Raw genomic sequence first — 20,702 nt, 5'->3', positions numbered from 1 at the left:
ATCTCTATTATCTCTGATAGGGATGGCAGATTTATTTCAAGATTCTGGCAGACATTACAGCAAGCATTAGGAACTAGCCTAGACATGAGTACTGCCTATCATCTACAAACTGATGGGCAGAGCGAAAGGACGATACAAATGCTTGAAGACATGCTACAAGCATGTGTTATTGATTTCGGAAACAGTTGGGATCGACATCTACCATTAGCAGAATTTTCCTACAACAACAGCTACCATTCAAGCATTGAGATGGCGCCTTTTGAAGCACTTTATGGTAGAAAGTGCAGGTCTCCGATTTGTTGGAGTGAAGTGGGGGATAGACAGATTACGAGTCCGGAGATTATACAAGAAACTACCGAGAAGATCATCCAAATTCAACAACGGTTGAAAACCGCCCAAAGTCGACAAAAGAGCTACGCTGACATTAAAAGAAAAGATATAGAATTTGAAATTGGAGAGATGGTCATGCTTAAAGTTGCACCTTGGAAAGGCGTTGTTCGATTTGGTAAACGAGGGAAATTAAATCCAAGGTATATTGGACCATTCAAGATTATTGATCGTGTCGGACCAGTAGCTTACCGACTTGAGTTACCTCAACAACTCGCGGCTGTACATAACACTTTCCACGTCTCGAATTTGAAGAAATGTTTTGCTAAAGAAGATCTCACTATTCCGTTAGATGAAATTCAAATCAACGAAAAACTCCAATTCATCGAAGAACCCGTCGAAACAATGGATCGTGAGGTTAAAAGACTTAAGCAAAACAAGATACCAATTGTTAAGGTTCGATGGAATGCTCGTAGAGGACTCGAGTTCACCTGGGAGCGTAAAGATCAGATGAAGAAGAAATACCCGCATCTATTTCCAGAAGATTCATCAACACCTTCAACAGCTTAAAATTTCGGGACGAAATTTATTTAACGGGTAGGTACTGTAGTGACCCGAACTTTTCCATGTTTATATATATTAATTGAGATTGATATTTACATGATTAAATGTTTCCAACATGTTAAGCAATCAAACTTGTTAAAACTTGATTAATTGAAATATGTTTCATATAGACAATTGACCACCCAAGTTGACCGGCGATTCACGAACGTTAAAACTTGTAAAAATGACATGACGATATATATATGGATATACATATGGTTAACACGAGATTATGATAAGTAAGTATCTCCATAAGTATATTAACAATGAGTTATATACATATAAACAAGACTACTAACTTAAGGATTTCGAAACGAGACATATATGTAACGATTATCGTTGTAACGACATTTAAATGTATATATATCATATTAAGATATATTAATATATCATAATATCATGATAATATAATTATTTAACATCTCATTAGATATAATAAACAATGGGTTAACAACATTAATTGAGATCGTTAACTTAGAGGTTTCAAAACAACACTTACATGTAACGACTAACGATGACTTAACGACTCAGTTAAAATGTATATACATGTAGTGTATTTAGATGTATTAAAATACTTTTGGAAGACTTCAAGACATATATCAAAACACTCATACTTAACGAAAATGGTTACAGTTACTTTTCCATTCTTTTCTTTCATCAAGAATTCTAGTCGTATTCTTACCCGTATTATACACAGCTTCAAAATGTACTTACTATGAGTATATACCAATAGGAACTAGCATGGGATTCCACTCTTGATTATGTCATGTATGACTAATCAATTTTAACTTCTACCATGAGCTAGTCAACTAACTAGAACTCCTTTTAACCCCACTCACCACTCACCAATTACCACTCATCATTCACTCCATTTCACTTCCAATTCTCTTTCTAATTCTCTCTCAACACACACACACTATTATGAACGTATTTTTCCAGTAGTTAATCATCATCTTCATCAAAAATCACTTCAAGAATCAAGCTATAATCATCATAGGAAGAACACTTCAAGAACACTTCAAAAATCCCTTCAAGTTTACTAATTTACTTCCAAGCTTTCTAATCCATTCCAAGTAATCATATAAGATCAAGAAACCTTTGTTATATACAGTAGGTTATCTTTCTTATTCAAGGTAATATTCATATTCAAACTTTGATTCAATTTCTATAACTATAAACTATCTTAATTTGAGTAAAAATCTTACTTGAACTTGTTTTTGTGTCATGATCCTACTTCAAGAACTTTCAAGCCATCCAAGATCCTTTGAAGCTAGATCATTTCTTGTCACTTCCAGTAGGTTTACCTACTAAACTTGAGGTATTAATGATGTTCATAACATCATTCGATTCATACATATAAAGCTATCTTATTCGAAGGTTTAAACTTGTAATCACTAGAACATAGTTTAGTTAATTCTAAACTTGTTCGCAAATAAAAGTTAATCCTTCTAACTTGACTTTTAAAATCAACTAAACACATGTTCTATATCTATATTATATGCTAACTTAATGATTTAAAACCTGGAAACACGAAAAACACCGTAAAACCGAATTTACGCCGTCGTAGTAACACCGCGGGCTGTTTTGGGTTAGTTATTTAAAAACTATGATAAACTTTGATTTAAAAGTTGTTATTCTGAGAAAATGATTTTTATTATGAACATGAAACTATATCCAAAAATTATGGTTAAACTCAAAGTGGAAGTATGTTTTCTAAAATGGTCATCTAGACGTCGTTCTTTCGACTGAAATGACTACCTTTACAAAAACGACTTGTAACTTATTTTTCCAACTATAAACCTATACTTTTCTGTTTATATTCATAAAATAGAGTTCAATATGAAACCATAGCAATTTGATTCACTCAAAACAGATTTAAAATGAAGAAGTTATGGGTAAAACAAGATTGGATAATTTTTCTCATTTTAGCTACGTGAAAATTGGTAACAAATCTATTCCAACCATAACTTAATCAACTTGTATTGTATATTATGTAATCTTGAGATACCATAGACACGTATACAATGTTTCGACCTATCATGTCGACACATCTATATATATTTCTGAACAACCATAGACACTCTATATGTGAATGTTGGAGTTAGCTATACAGGGTTGAGGTTGATTCCAAAATATATATAGTTTGAGTTGTGATCAATACTGAGATACGTATACACTGGGTCGTGGATTGATTCAAGATAATATTTATTGATTTATTTCTGTACATCTAACTGTGGACAACTAGTTGTAGGTTACTAACGAGGACAGCTGACTTAATAAACTTAAAACATCAAAATATATTAAAAGTGTTGTAAATATATTTTAAACATACTTTGATATATATGTATATATTGTTATAGGTTCGTGAATCAACCAGTGGCCAAGTCTTACTTCCCGACGAAGTAAAAATCTGTGAAAGTGAGTTATAGTCCCACTTTTAAAATCTAATATTTTTGGGATGAGAATACATGCAGGTTTTATAAATGATTTACAAAATAGACACAAGTACGTGAAACTACATTCTATGGTTGAATTATCGAAATCGAATATGCCCCTTTTTATTAAGTCTGGTAATCTAAGAATTAGGGAACAGACACCCTAATTGACGCGAATCCTAAAGATAGATCTATTGGGCCTAACAAACCCCATCCAAAGTACCGGATGCTTTAGTACTTCGAAATTTATATCATATCCGAAGGGTGTCCCGGAATGATGGGGATATTCTTATATAAGCATCTTGTTAATGTCGGTTACCAGGTGTTCACCATATTAATGATTTTTATCTCTATGTATGGGATGTGTATTGAAATATGAAATCTTGTAGTCTATTATTATGATTTGATATATATAGGTTAAACCTATAACTCACCAACATTTTTGTTGACGTTTAAAGCATGTTTATTCTCAGGTGATTATTAAGAGCTTCCGCTGTCGCATACTTATTTTGTTGTATGATATTGTGTAAAAACTGCATTCAAGAAACTTATTTTGTTGTAACATATTTGTATTGTAAACCATTATGTAATGGTCGTGTATAAACAGGATATTTTAGATTATCATTATTTGATAATCTACGTAAAGCTTTTTAAACCTTTATTGATGAAATAAAGGTTATGGTTTGTTTTAAAATGAATGCAGTCTTTGAAAAACGTCTCATATAGAGGTCAAAACCTCGCAATGAAATAAATTAATATGGAACGTTTTTAATCAATAAGAACGGGACATTTTATATTGTGTGCTATATTTTATGCTATATGTAAAATAGCAGTATTGTAAATTTGTAAAATATTGTATATAAGTTTGAATGTGAAATATTATTGTAATCAGTGTTTCATATAGAATTGTAGTAGTTGAATTGTATATTAGCTACTAAGTATGAACTTAACGGGTAGGTACTACCCGAATGGAAAATTATAAAACGTTAATATGAAGAAAAAGCTTTTATAAATAAGTTCATATTATGCTACGAAATACTATTGACTACTCTTAATATTCTATATGATTAACTTAATTCTTTTGGCTATTTTTGAAGGAAATGGCACCGACTACTCGTCAGAACTTGAACATGAGCGAGGAAGACTTCCGTGTTTTCCTTGCTACGAACATAGCCACAGTGCAGGCTGCAATGCAAAATAACAACAATAACTCTGGTTCTAGCAGTGGAACTAATTTCACAAGAAATCGTGTAGGATGCTCCTACAAAGAATTCACTGCCTGCAAACCTTTGGAATTCGATGGAACCGAGGGTCCAATCGGATTAAAACAGTGGACTGAAAAGGTTGAATCGGTGTTTGCCATAAGTAAATGTACTGAAGAAGATAAAGTAAAGTACGCTACACATGACTTCACAGGTACTGCGTTAACATGGTGGAACACCTACCTCGAGCAGGTGGGACAAGATGTTGCTTATGCACTACTGTGGTCAGCATTCAAGCATTTGATGAACGTGAAGTACCGTCCCAGAAACGAGGTCAATAAGCTCAAGGTAGAGCTTAGAGGGTTATAAACACAAGGATTTTATATTACCACGTACGAACGACGATTCACTGAGTTGTGCCTATTGTGTCCGGGAGCGTTCGAAGATGAAGAAGAGAAAATTGATGCATTTATAAAAGGGTTACCAGAAAGGATTCAAGCAGATGTGAGTTCACACGAGCCCGCCTCCATACAAAAAGCAAGTCGAATGGCTCATAAACTCATAAATCAGATTGAGGGAAGAATTAAAGAGCAGGCGGCCGAAGAAGCCAACACGAAACAAGTTAAGAGGAAGTAGGAAGAAAACAGTGACAAGAGTCACCAACAAAACAACAGTAACTATCGCTTCAACAACCAACACAGCAATCACAACTACAATCGCCCCATTTTTCACAAAAACAAACGCAACAACAACTATCCTAACAACAACAACAACCACAATAACCGTCCTAACAACAATAACAATCGCAACAACAACCAAATCAATAACAATAATGGCAACAACAATCAGAACAATAAATGTCTAAGGCGTGGAGGGTATCATCCAGATAAGTTCTGTGTAGTAGTGTGTACCAAGTGTAACAGAACCGGACATAGTGTAATGAAGTGTGATGTCTATGGACCAAAGACATATAAAAATAACAGAACAAATAATTCCATTATTTTTTACGGATGCGGAAAGCCGGGCCATTTCAGCAAAGCATGCCCTAATCAAGGGAATAATAATGGGTAAGGCCATGGACGAGTCTTCAACATTAATTCGGCAGAAGTGCAGGAAGACCCAAAGCTTATTACGGGTACGTTTCTTATTGAAGATAAATCTGCTTATGTTTTATTTGATTCGGGTGCGGATAGAAGCTATATGAGTAGAGATTTTTGTGCCAAATTAAATTGTCCATTAATGCCTTTGGATAATAAATTTTTACTCGAATTAGCAAACGGTAAACTAATTACAGCAGATAAAGTATGTCGGGATAGAGAAATTAAACTGGTTGACGAAACGTTTAAGATTGAATTAATACCAGTCGAGTTAGGGAGTTTTGACGTAATAATTGGCATGGACTGGTTGAAAAAGGTGAGAGCAGAGGTCGTTTGTTACAAAAATGCGATTCGCATTATGCGCGAAAAAGGAAAACCTTTAATGGTGTACGGAGAAAAGAACAACGCGAAGTTAAATCTTATTAGTAGTTTGAAGGCGCAAAAACTAATAAGAAAAGGTTACTATGTCATTCTAGCACACATCGAAGAAGTCAAACCTAAAGAAAAGAACATCAGTGATGTTCCCGTCGCAAAAGAATTTCCCGATGTATTTCTGAAAGAATTACCGGGACTACCTCCACACCGATCTGTTGAATTTCAAATAGATCTCGTACCAGGAGCTGCACCAATAGCTCGTGCTCCATACAGACTCGCACCCAACAAAATGAAGGAACTCCAAAGCTAATTACAAGAACTTTTAGAGCGTGGTTTTATACGACCAAGCACATCACCGTGGAGAGCTCCTGTTTATTTGTCAAAAAGAAGGATGGTACATTCAGATTGTGTATCGACTACTGAGAGTTGAACAAACTTACCATCAGGAACCGTTATCCACTACCGAGAATCGACGATTTATTTGATTAACTACATGGCTCATCAGTTTATTCGAAGATCGATTTATGTTCCGAGTATCATCAAATGCGGGTGAAGGAGGATGATATTCCAAAGACTTCTTTTGGAACGCATTACGGTCATTACGAGTTTATGGTTATGCCGTTTGGATTGACTAACGCACCAGCTATGTTCATAGACCTCATGAACCGAGTGTGTGGGCCATATCTTGATAAATTTGTTATTGTTTTCATCGATGACATACTCATTTACTCAAAGAATGATCAAGAGCACGAAGAACATTTGAGAAAAGTGCTAGAATTATTGAGGAAGGAACAACTGTACGAAAAATTTTCAAAGTGTGCATTTTGGTTGGTAGAAGTTCAATTCCTCGGTCACATAGTGAACAAAGAAGGTATTCAAGTAGATCCGGCAAAGATTGAAACCGTTGAAAAGTGGGAAATCCCGAAAACTCCGAAGCATATACGCTAATTTTTAGGACTGGCTGGTTACTACAGAAGGTTCATCCAAGATTTTTCCAAAATAGCAAAACCCTTGACTGCATTAACGCATAAATGGAAGAAATTTGAATGGAAGGATGAGCAGGAGAAAGCGTTTCAATTGTTGAAGAAAAAGTTAACTGCGGCACCTATATTGTCATTGCCTGAAGGGATCGATGACTTTGTGATATATTGTGACGCCTCAAAGCAAGGCCTCGGTTGTGTATTAATACAATGAACGAAGGTAATTGCTTATGCGTCTAGACAATTGAAGATTCACGAGCAGAATTATATGACACACGATTTGGAATTGGGCGCTGTTGTTTTTGCATTAAAGACTTGGGGGCACTACTTATATGGGGTCAAAAGTATTATATATACCGACCACAAAAGTCTCCAACACATATTAAATCAGAAACAACTGAACATGAGGCAGCGTAGGTGGATTGAGTTATTGAATGATTACAATTTCGAGATTCGTTACCACCTGGGGAAGGCGAATGTGGTAGCCGATGCTTTGAGTAGATAGGACAGAGAACCTATACGGGTAAAAGCTATGAATATAATTATTCTTACTAACCTTACTACTCAAATAAAGGAGGCACAATAGGGAGTTTTAAAAGAAGGAAAGTTGAAGAATGAAATACCCAAAGGATCGGAGAAACATCTTAATATTCAGGAAGATGGAACCCGGTATAGGGATGAAAGAATTTGGGTACCAAAGTTTGGAGATGTAAGATAAATGGTACTTAGGGAAGCACACAAAACCATATTACTCAATATATCCCGGAGCGAGAAAGATGTACAAAGATCTCAAGAAACACTTTTGGTGGCCGGGTATGAAAGCCGATATTTCTAGATACGTAGGAGAATGTTTGACGTGTTCTAAGGTCAAAGCTGAACATCAGAAACCATCAGGTCTACTTCAACAACCCGAAATCCTGGAATGGAAATGGGAAAACATTATCATGGATTTCATTACTAAATTGTCAAGGACTGCAAGTGGTTATGATACTATTTGGGTAATAGTCGATCGTCTCACCAAGTCAGTACACTTTCTGCCAATGAGAGAAGATGATAAAATGGAAAAATTGGCACGTTTATACTTGAAGGAAGTTGTCTCCAGACATGGCATCTATTATCTCTGATAGGGATGGCAGATTTGTTTCAAGATTTTGGCAGACATTACAACAAGCATTGGGAACTCGTCTAGACATGAGTACTGCATGTCATCCACAAACTGATGGGCAAATTAAAAGGATGATACAGACCATTGAAGACATGCTACGAGCATTGTTATTGATTTCGGCAACAGTTGGGATCGACATCTACCGTTAGCAGAATTTTCCTACAACAACAGTTACCATTCGAGTATTGAGATGGCGCCATTTGAAGCACTTTATGGTAGAAAGTGCAGGTCTTCGATTTGTTGGAGTGAAGTCGGAGATAGACAAATTACGGGTCCGAACATAATCCAAGAAACTATCGAGAAAATCATTCAAATACAACAACGATTGAAAACCGCCCAAAGTCGACAAAAGAGCTACATAGATAGTAAAAGAAAAGATATAGAATTTGAAATTGGTGACATGGTCATGCTTAAGGTTTCACCTTGGAAAGGCGTTGTTCGATTTGGTGAATGGGGGAAACTAAATCCAAGGTACATTGGACCATTCAAGATTATAGATCGTGTCGGACCAGTAGCCTACCGACTTGAATTACCTCAACAACTTGCCGGTGTACATGATACTTTTCACGTATCGAATCTGAAGAAATGCTTAGCCAAAGAAGATCTCACTATTTCTTTAGACGAAATCCAAATCAATGAAAAACTTCAATTCATTGAAGAACCAGTCGAGATAATGGATCGTGAGGTTAAAGGACTTAAGCAAAACAAGATACCAATCGTTAAGGTTCGATGGAATGCTCTTAGAGGACCCGATTTCACCTGAGAGCGTGAAGATCAATTGAAGCTGAAATACCCGCACCTATTTCCAGAAGATGCATCAACACCTCCAACTGCTTAAAAATTTCGGGACGAAATTTATTTAACGGTTAGGTACTGTAGTGACCTGAACTTTTCCATGTTTATATATATTAAATGAAGTTGATATTTACATGATTAAATGTTTCCAACATGTTAAGCAATCAAACTTGTTAAGACTTGATTAATTGAAATAGGTTTTATGTAGACAATTGACCACCCAAGTTGACCGGCAATTCACGAACGTTAAAACTTGTAAAAACTATATGATGATATATATATGAATATGTATATAGCTAACATGATATTATGAAAAGTAAGTATCTCACTAGGTATATTAACAATGAGTTATATACATAAAATGAGACTATTAAATTATGAAACTCGAAACGATATATATAACGATTATTGTTATAGCAACGCCTTACTAAATACATATGTATCATATTATGATATATTCATTGTTGGTGATTTGTGTCACCAATATGATTTAAGTGTAATGGGATTAATTTGTTAACCAAAATAACCTTGATAAATATCGAACAAGTTTGGAAAAGTGTGGAGTGCACACTTGTTTGAACTTATCTTGATTATGACGGGGGTTCAGGGGCAGCACCCCTGATAGAGGGGTCCAAGGGGTGGCAAGCCCTAGCGGGGTCCAAGGGGCAGAGCCCCTGGCTGGGATCGAGCTGCCAGGTCTGCTCGGAATTTTTTTTTGTTTGGGTTAATATCGCTTTATTAAAAATGTGATAAAATTTGATTTAAAGCTTTCAACAACATTAAATGAGATCGTTAACTTAAAGCTTTCAAAAACAACACTAACATGTAACGACTAACGATGACTTAACGACTCAGTTAAAATGAATATACATGTAGTGTATTAAGATGTATTAGTACACTTTTGAAAGACTTCAAGACACATATCAAAGTAATTCTACTTAGCAAACATGCTTACAATTACATTTCCATTCATTTTCATCAACAATTCTACTCGTAGTCATTCAGTATTCGTATTATACACAGCTTCTAGACGTACTTACTATGAGTATATACCAATAGGAACTAGCATGGGATTCAACTATTGATTATGTCATGCATGACTAATCAAATTTAACTTCTACCATGAACTAGTCAACTAACTAGAACTCCTTTTAACCCCACTCACCACTCATCATTCACCACTCACCAATCAATCCATTTCACTTCCAATTCTCTTTCTAATTCTCTCTTAACACCTACACACACTTATGAATGAATTTTTCCAGTAAACTAATCATCAACTTCATAAAAAATTACTTCAAGAATCAAGCTATAATCATCACAGGAAGAACACTTCAAGAACACTTCAAAAATCCTTTCAAGTTTACTTGTTTACTTCCAAGCTTTCTAATCCATTCCAAGTAATCATCTAAGATCATGAAACCTTTGTTATTTATAGTAGGTTATCTTTCTTATTCAAGGCAATATTCATATTCAAACTTTTATTCGATTTCTATAACTATAAACTATCTTAATTCGAGTAAAAATCTTACTTGAACTTGTTTTTGTGTCATGATCCTACTTCAAGAACTTTCAAGCCATCCAAGATCCTTTGAAGCTAGATCATTTCTTGTCACTTCCAGTAGGTTTACCTACTAAACTTGACGTAGTAATGATGTTGTTGGTCCCTTGATAACAACAGGAGTATTGTAGAGGGGGGGTGAATACAATTTCTTTTCAATTAACTAAACAGTTAAACTTGATTAGTATTCAATCATGAAAATAAATAGAGTCACATGTAATTTTCAAAAGTTATTCTTTATTGATTAAATCACAAAGAATCACAACTATCCTTGGCGGAATGATAGTTGGTTGATACAGATTACCTAGATTATAGCTAAGAGGTAAACTAACAGCTATTACATATTTTGACTCTATAAAATAAACCCACACCACTAATAGTAACAATAGTGGATACAACAATTTATAGTAGTCCTATTAACCGTGTATTGGTTCTATTGTCCACTGGTACATAGGATGTCTGTACTTGTGAAGACAACTATATCAGAGAGCATGCTCTATTCTTTCCTCTTTGGTAGCTATTTGCAGGAACACCCCAATTCAGTTTGGCACCACTATTTTATTAAACAAATAGAATGTTGTGTTCCCTAGGTGATGAAAAAGTATAACCCATGTCTGCACATGCGTTAACCTTCTGCATTCCCACGTGGTCTTGTAAGGTCACTTGTCAGCCGTCGACGCATGTCCTTTTCTGTTCAACTTTGTCTTTGACTTCTGTTGAATAGTACCATTGATGTAGACCACTCGGGAAATGACTATGCTTATAATGGAGCATAGCTGTCTTGTGTAGTGAGCTGCATTCCAGCTGTGCTGGTTCTTCACTGCTGAGCCACTTCATGTTCTAGATTTGCTGAGTACACATCCTGTGCTGATTGAAGAACACTGTCTACCTTGTGCTGGTAGACTGAGCAGCAAACTAAACACTCGACACAGCTACATCTGTTTTCTATACATGAACAAACTTCTGCTGACTGCACATAACACTTTAGTGCAAATAAATTACAATTTTGTCATAATTAAATCCTTAATTATTTTAGGGACTCAACAATCTCCCCCTATTTGATGATGACAAAACCTTTGACATGTAGAGAAAACACTAAAATCAGCACAGAGGGACCAAAAAAAAAATAGGCAGTAAATTTGTCCCTTTTTAAATTTGTTTTGGGATCTTTTGCTGAGTTATCCATATCTTATAATTTGATATGATTTTGAAGATAAACTCATTTCACTTTTATTGCAACACAATATGTACAGTAATTACAATATGTACAGTAATTACAACAACAGCAGAATGAAAAGTGAATTAAACAAAAGCTACAATTTGAGCACATAGGAGACTATCTATCTTTATCTTTTTCTCGTTCTTCTTCAGATAGCTCCTCTTGTTTGATTCTTCAGGCTTCAGGGAACAGATAAGGTACATCAGCAGGGTCAAACACAGGGATATGAGGAGGTAGAATGATGGGGCCTTTTCCGGTTGGTCCTTCACCAGTGGATTGCTTTCCTTTAGGTTTTTGAGAGAGGACTTCATCTACATTCACCACTGGTGCATTCCCAAACCTTGTTGCTTTCTTGAAGAGCTGTTGGAGTTCAGATTTAAGTGTATTTTTGATAGCACTTTCACCTTTACCAATGAAATACTCCAAGATCTCCATCCATTCACTAAATCCAAGGGATCTTAACTCATCATAGTTTATTCTTTCTTGAACTTTATTCTCCCTTACAATATTGAACGCTTGTTTTGACCCTCTGTTAACTTTGATGATCCTGCTGGGATTGGATCTTCTATACATCACATCACCATACCTACTCCTATAATAATGATCAGGAAATTCACTGGTACGAACAGATTCTATAGGAGCAGTAGCAGGTGCTTTCTCTGCAGCTTCAATCTTATCAAATGCCTTATCCTGTTCTTTGATAATGGCTTTGGCTAGTTCTAGGGACTCAGCCTCTTGCTTTCTATTAGCAGCCAATTTTTCTTCTATATCCTGGAGCCTTACCCTCTCAGCGAGTTCAGCATCAGCAGCCTCCCTTCTTTGAATTTCAGCTTGTAGACCCAACAAATACTCGTCGGCAGTGATTTTCAGGGATTTTACTGTTTCAATCATCTTTCTACCCTCTTCAGTTCTAAGGGCAGCACGATACTCCCTTAGATCCATACCCAGCTGGTGAGCCTCTTGAAATTGAGCTTTCTCCTCATCAGTAGAGAGCCTTTGACCACTGTTGTTTAAGTATACACCAATTTCAATGCCATAAGTCAAGGCAGTGATGTAGAGTGGCTGATCAAGGGGATGATGCAGCAACCTAACTTGATGTATCCTTTCATTGATAGCAGCTTGTCTTTGCTCAAGCAATTCCTGTACAGTGATCTCAAGCCGGTAAGCATCTCTTTCATCTGGATTCATTTTAAATAAGTCTGGCTTACCACGGGTAACTAAATCATCTTCCCAAGTTCTGTGTTTACCATGATGTTTTGGGGAAGATGGAGGATACATGATTGATTCACCTATGCCAGATGAACTCACTGGAAATTGATTGACACGATTATCTTTTGTTCTGTTAAAATAGGTGAGAGTCTGAGGAGAGATAGGTGATTGAACAAATAAATGATCTCCACTACCCAGACTGTAAAGTCAGCAGGATTAACCGTATCATTATCTTGATTAGCACCCAGCTCAACCACCTTGGCTGGGTCTTCAACACTTGTAACACCCAGCAGCACACTTCTGGCTGGGTCTTCATTCACAGCACTCCTTGCTGTGTCTTTAGTACCAGCTGACTGATTAGTATCAGCTGGTACAACCACCTCAGTATCTTCATCAGCTGCCTCAAATAAGGGTCCTTTCCTTAGGGGCTGATTGTCCCTAGGAGCAGATTTCACCCTTTGTTTATCTATGGGCATGGGTTCAGCTGATGGTTCTTATGTTGATACTGGCTCAAGTGGAGGCAGGTAGGGAACGATAGCAAGATGCTCCCCCTGAATATCATCATCATCAAGATTGATTGTTTCTACTGGCTTATGTTGTGTAGCTGGCTGTGCAGAAGATGTTTGGCGAGAAGATGAGCTGGTTTCTAACATAGCATCTAACCACTTCATAAATATGTTAGCTCTAACTCCTCTTCCTAACTTAGTGGATGCAAGACAATCTTTCATTTCTGTGGGAGTCATCCGTTTGATCCTATCTGCTCACTCAGCATACAGTTTTGCCCTCTTTTTGTCGTATTTGACCATGAATTTGGCATTTCTTTTTTGTGCATCCTTTTTGAATTTATCAATGCCAATCAGGTCATCATCAATGTCCCTCTTTTTCGGGGTCAGCCATCTCCTATGCTCAATTCTATGGCGTTTAAGAGCAACATAGGCATCCCATTTGACATTGAAGGCATCATTTAATTCTTGCTGTCTCTTCTGATGTCTCTCCAGTTTTCTTTTCATTCTTCTTTCAATAGTTTGAGAAACAACAAAAGCTTCAGCAACAGCCAGTGCAGAAACATCACTGGGCTTACTGCCAGAACCATTATCATTCACTGATGTGGCAGACATACTGGGTTGAGATTCACCAGCTGCCTATACACCAGCTTCAGTATGAGCATTGCTGGGCTTAGTGCCAGAGTCTTGACCAGTAGAGCCATCATCACCATCACCATCACCATCTCTCCTTGGTTGTTTTGGAGCCTTTTCATGCTCATGCTCCCCCTCTGATTGTTTTCTCTTTTTGAGTTTCTTTTTAGATATCTTCTCCCCCTTTTTGTCATCAGCAGGGGCAGAAAGGTGAACAGGGGAGACCTGTGCATCAAGTTCACTATCTGAATCTGGAACAGAGAATGCAAAATTGTTCCAGTCAGCAACTTCAGGAGTAAGATGGGCACCAGGATCTACGCCAAATTGTCGAAGGATGAGGTTGGAAGACCTAAATTCATTCCTTGCAACACCCATAGACATCTGCTCAACCATAGCCCTAACATCACACTGTAGGGTATCCATTCGATGCATATTTTCAACCATTTGAACATAGGCAGAAGCAGGAATCATGTTAGCCATTTGCTGCTCTTGTGAATCCAATCTATCATGTAGCACTGCATTTTCTTCATTAAGAAAAAGAATTCTGCAATTAGCAGCATCTAAATCAGCTTGAAGACGGGCAATGTCCTCAGTATATTCATTGTAAGATATGATTCGTTTCTTTAAGTCCTCCTCCTCTTCATGTTGTTTGACAATGGCAGCCACCGCAAGATCTGCAAAGGCACATACTTGTTTAAGCTGGGCTTTAATATTGGAAGTGGTAACCTGCCCAGCGTTACGTATGGATTTTGTCACACTATCAGCAATAGCAGTGCGAATGGTGGCCTGTAGATCAGGTGTAACCTCGAAGAGTGTCTTATAGACAGCCAGGGTGGAGATGTCAGCCACCTCATCAGCATTAAATTTAATATAGCTGGTTGAGGGGTGGTCAGAAGCAGCTAACACAGAACTACCTCCGTGGGGTGGTGGAGGTGGAAGGTCAGAATTTGACTCGTCACCATGATCACCATCATTTTTACCTTCACCCGAAGGTTTAGAACCACTGGTATTCTTGTCAGCATCATGAACATCATCATCAGTGAGATCCACTGGTTTATCTTTGGTACCAGTCACATTATCATGAGTGACTGGTTCATCCTTACCAGTACCTTTATCAGCATCACCATCAGAAGAAGAAGATGATGAGGAAGAAGTTGATGAATCAGAAGGTACTGGTGAATCAAGAATATTCTGCATAACATATTTACTAGTAGAGGGATCTCTGATGAACTTGAGAGGCCTCCATGTACCAGGCCATGGAGAAGCAGCTGGAGCCATGCCAAAAAATGATAATATGGCTGCTCGTTGATCTGTTCTAAAGTAGCCAACCTCTCATAAACTTCTTCTCTAGCTGGTCGATCAAGCTGAGACAATAGTTCAGTCAGCTCTTTGCGAGGCAATTTTCTGGCTGAGACTATGGCAGTTTGAGGATCAAAAGTTAGCTGATCCACCAGCAGAGCAACTCTGGGAGTAATAGACGCTCCCCGATAGATGAAGTTAGGGAAAACTTCATCAGGATCTGGCACCTGGCACACATAAGGTTTCTTCTCAGCAGAAACAGTAGCCTGAGAAGAGTCAGTAGTGGCAGAAACAGAGGTACCAGCATCCATAACGGATTTCGTAGAACCAGTAGCAGCGGTAGGTAACTGTGCAGGAGTGATGTCAAAGCTAAGGGGTATAAAATACTATTAAATTTTACTAGGAAATACTATTAAATACGATACAATTTTACACAAGATATTTATTTATTTATAGAATGGATATACTTAAACCTTTCTACAATACTTATAGGCAGTGTACCTAATCGTACAGTAGTGTAGTTTTTAGTAAGTCTGGTTCGTTCCACAGGAAAAATCTTTTAATCAAAGCTTAACGCTATATTAGTTTTATTTTATAAAAATATAAATATATATATATATAAGTAATATTATTATTATAAAGGGGGGTTTTTACCGTTTAATGACCGGTTGGTCGATTTTTAAAACTTTAGTCACAGTTAAAATAAAATGTAAAATATTAAATAAATAAAAGACTTAATTTAAAGCGTAAAATAAATAACGATAATGAAATTTAAAAAAAAGTGCGATAATTAAAAAGTACGATAATTAAAAGTGCAATTAAATACAATAATAATAAAATAAAGTGCAATAATTAGAAGTGCAATTAAATATAAAATAAAGGAAATTAAATATGAAATAAAAGAATTATGCTTATTTAAACTTCCGTAATCATGATGTTTGACGTGTTGATTTTAGTTTTATGCCCATGGGTTAATTGTTCTTTGTCCTGGATTATTTAATATGTCCATACGGATTTATCCATAATAGTCCATCAGTCATAAATATAAAGAGCGAAAGCCTTCGTCAAATTATTCTTATTCCCGAAGTCAAATATTCCAACTAATTGGGGATTCGAATTGTAACAAGGTTTTAATACTTTGTTTAATGAATACACCAGGTTATCGATTGCGTGTAAACCAAGGTTTTACTACTTTGTTAACAATTACACCAATTACCCTTGAATGTAATTCACCCCTGTTTCAACAAGTCTATTAACTATTAATCCAATTCCGTGTCCGGTAAAATGAATAATTATTGGTATTTATAGATATCCCGCCCACCGTACCCAGTCAAGCGTATGTGGTTATATATAAATACGTCGAATTATAAGTTTGTATATTAAATTAACAAGGTATTGTTTAGTTAATATAAAACCCATTAATAGCCCATAGTCTAATTTCCACAAGTGTCGTTCTTTTATCCAAACCCCAATTATGGTACAAAGCCCAATTACCCAATTTTAGTAATTAGTCCAACATCATGATTACTTCGGTATTAAATAAGCATAATAATAACTTAGCTACGAGACATTAATGAAAATAATATAAACATAACTTACAATGATTAAAAATAACGTAGCGTTACATGGACAGAATTTCGACTTACACCCTTACAACATTCGCTAACATACCCTTATTATTAGGATTTAAAATTAAAATTAAAATTAAAATATAAATTATATATATATATATATATATATATATATATATATATATATATATATATATATATATATATATATTTACGTATATATTGAGAGAGAGATAGATTATGGATATTTTTGCGATCAAACTGCGTTTGCTTTTATAGGGAATTGAGTCCAGGGGAACTCCGCGAGTCACGGCATTTTTGCTCTTCAAACTCCGCGAGTCGCGGAGTTTGAAATTCCAGCTCACCAGCTTTGGCTTCTTTCTTGCCGACGATTTTAAATATTAATATAATATATATATAATTTTTAAGAATTATTTATATATTATATTATATTCATGTGCATAGTTGACTTGTAATTTTTAGTCCGTTGCGTCGAGCGTTGAGAGTTGACTCTGGTCCTGGTTCCGGATTTTCGAACGTCCTTGCGTACAATTTAATATCTTGTACTTTGCGTTTTGAATCTTGTACTCTTGTAATTTTGAGACGTTTCTCATCAATAATTGGAACCTCTTTGATTGTATTTTGTACTTTTGAGCTTTTTGGTCGTTTGCATCTTCAATTCGTCGAATCTGTCTTTTGTCTTCACCTTTTATTATTTAAACGAATATCACTTGTAAATAGAACAATTACAACTAAAAGCTTGTCCTTCTTGAGGAATAATGCTATGAAATATATGTTCATTTTTAGCATTATCAAATATTCCCACACTTGAGCGTTGCTTGTCCTCAAGCAATATAGTCTTGAAATACTAGAATCACTTCTTTATTCTTCACACTTTGTACATCAGTGATTTCTATACGGCGGTATAAACAATGGTAGTAACGATATGGTTTACAGTCCCACATGACTATAAAATTTAGATCCATTAAGGAAATTGAATCTTTATGAAAACATTTGATCTTTTAAAAATTTTAATCTAGCTTTTACCCTAGATAAGTTTTCCGGAATAACCCTTCACCGGTGTTTGCAAATTGTTTTTGTGGGTTTGGTGGTTTTCAGATTTGAAAATTTTAGCTCAAAACTTGCGGTTTTGTGTCACCCACTTGCTAACCTTGTATTAGGAAAGAAACACGTCCAGTTTACTTGCTCCGAATATTACCTTTCGATAAACTACCGTCCGGTTGTAAAGGAAAGCGTTGAACAAGCAACTGTTAAGGCAATGTCCCCTGACATGCTTTTAATTATGGTCTATAACGTGTCGGATGCAATTACTATCCTTTGTAGGAGCAATAGTAAAGCTCACCCTTATGATTTTTCGGTCTGGCACAAGGTCCTGTCTTTGACCATGCTATGCAACCACCGTTCTTACGGTTGACACCCGATTTGGTTCAGGTGACCTAATGAATTTCAGGTGAATTCCTAGGATTTTACGTTCAATGGTAATGAACGCATTGAAAATGGGTTTTCAGAAAACAAATCGGTTTGTAATTTTGATCAAAATATTTTCTCGTTCAAGCTCGAGTTTAGATATCATTGAATTCCATGAGTTTGTAATTCTCAATCTTTAAGGTCAATCTCTAGGATTGAGTAATATCAGTCTTAAAAGCTGATTTTTAATCTTTTAGGAGATTATCCTTTCTGGGGATCGGATTCATTAGTCTTATCCCGCTAATTTGCACGGTGCCCCCCATTTTACGAGATAAATCCTTCTCATGGTTAGGATAAATCTGACCACTTGGCGACCCTGTTTTATGCTGAGGTCCGTAGATTTCCTGCTAATTTTAGTGATGACTTTTCTAGATTTTTCGTCAACCTACAGCTGGTCTGGACGACAACTTCCTGACCTAAATCAAGAAGCGCGTTTCTTTTTCGGAAGACTTTACTTCCTTTTAATGATGGAATTGATTCATCGTGTAGATCCATCTTTCATTACAGTAAATCGGGTAAAACAGTTAATTTAGTCCAAAACAAAAGTATTTTCAATTATTTGTTACAGAAATATGTGACATATGTTTAAGATAACTTGGTAATTTTTCCCACACTTGGCTTTTATTTTCCTTTTTATTCTCCTCTATTCTATTTTAAATGAATTTTAACATTTTGGTTTGTTTCTCAATTTATGTCCTTTCCGAGGTAACGATAATTTCGGTGTTAAAACCTAGTTTTATCGTTCATAAATATGTATAAACATGATTTTGAGTTCATTTAATTGAAAATTTTGAAAAATTTTACTAGAATTGGGTAGTCAGTATATAAGACTAGGGCTGTTCTTTATTATCAGAGAGCACTAGATTCTAATACAACTACTGCTTTACTAGTATTTCTAATGGTAACCAAGTGTATAAAGTAAAAATTTTAAAATCCGAAAGAATTTAACCCCTTCCCACACTTAAGATCTTGCAATGCCCTCATTTGCAAGAAATCAGTAACAATTTAAATTATTGAGGGTGATTTGTGTGAAAATGATTAAATTTTACCAAAGTTTCCAAACATATTGGCGTTTGTTTGCTGAATGATAAATGGTGCACATCATTTGTTCATTCCGTCTTGTTGTTATTTCACATATATTTTGCATCTTGTCGTCAAAATTAGTTGCTTTTGCTGAACTTAATGCCAGTCTTTGAAAATGCGTTGTTTTATCCTGTTGTGTACATAAGATAAACTGCAAACATATATACATATTTTTGAAGTTTGGTATATTACCCCACATTCAAACATTATTAAAATCTAAAAATAAAAATTTGTAAATTATAAAAACTAATACAATTCCAACATAAGTATTAAATGTATCAACATTACAAATTATAAAATAAATAAAACTAAGTAGACTAGGGATGATACTGATACCAGTAGGGGTTCCATGCATAACCATATGTGTTATAAAATGCTTCGGCTGGGTTATACGTAGGATAGGGTAGTTGGATCTCTATAGACCAGGGAGGAAATACGGGCGATGGAATAGGAATATAGTTTCTACCTACATGTTGGCAATAAGCTATGATTTGGTTTTGATGAACTTGCCAATCTTCAAATGCTCGATGTCTAGCATTTTCATACTCTTGTGAAGCTATAAACCTTTGCATTTCTGTTATTTCATTTCCTCCTCCCACATTACCTGGCTGTTGGTTTCTCTCAACCTGTTGATGGCTACCATGGTATTGTACTGTGGCGTTATTTCGCCTCTTCAAAACCTTCGCACCATGGTATACATTTAAACCTATTGTATCGCGGGGTTCTGGTTATTCGACTAATAATCCCCCCCGACTTATATCTACACTGAGATATTCAGCAATCAAAGTAATAAATATACCACCTCCTATTATGCTATGCGGTCTCATCCCCCTAACCATAGCTGATAAATAATAACCCACACAATAAGGTATACTTACAGCGCTTTGTGGGTCTCGAATACACATATGGTAAAACAAATCCTGTTCATTTACCTTTTCCTTATTCTTACCTCTTTGTGTAATCGAATTAGCTAAAAACCTATGAATTACTCTTAACTCTGCTCTATCTATATCCAAATAAGAGTAATTTCCCCCTTTAAATCGGTGATGGTTAGTCATTTGACTCCATACACCATGCGTATCAAAATTTTCGTCTATCTTTCTACCATTTAGTATCAACCCTCTACAATCGGCAGATGCTAACTCCTCAGGCGTAAA

Source organism: Rutidosis leptorrhynchoides, chromosome 7 (assembly GCF_046630445.1).
Source record: "Rutidosis leptorrhynchoides isolate AG116_Rl617_1_P2 chromosome 7, CSIRO_AGI_Rlap_v1, whole genome shotgun sequence".
NCBI classification, from domain to species: Eukaryota; Viridiplantae; Streptophyta; class Magnoliopsida; order Asterales; family Asteraceae; genus Rutidosis; species Rutidosis leptorrhynchoides.
Note: the sequence above shows the minus strand (reverse complement) of the source record.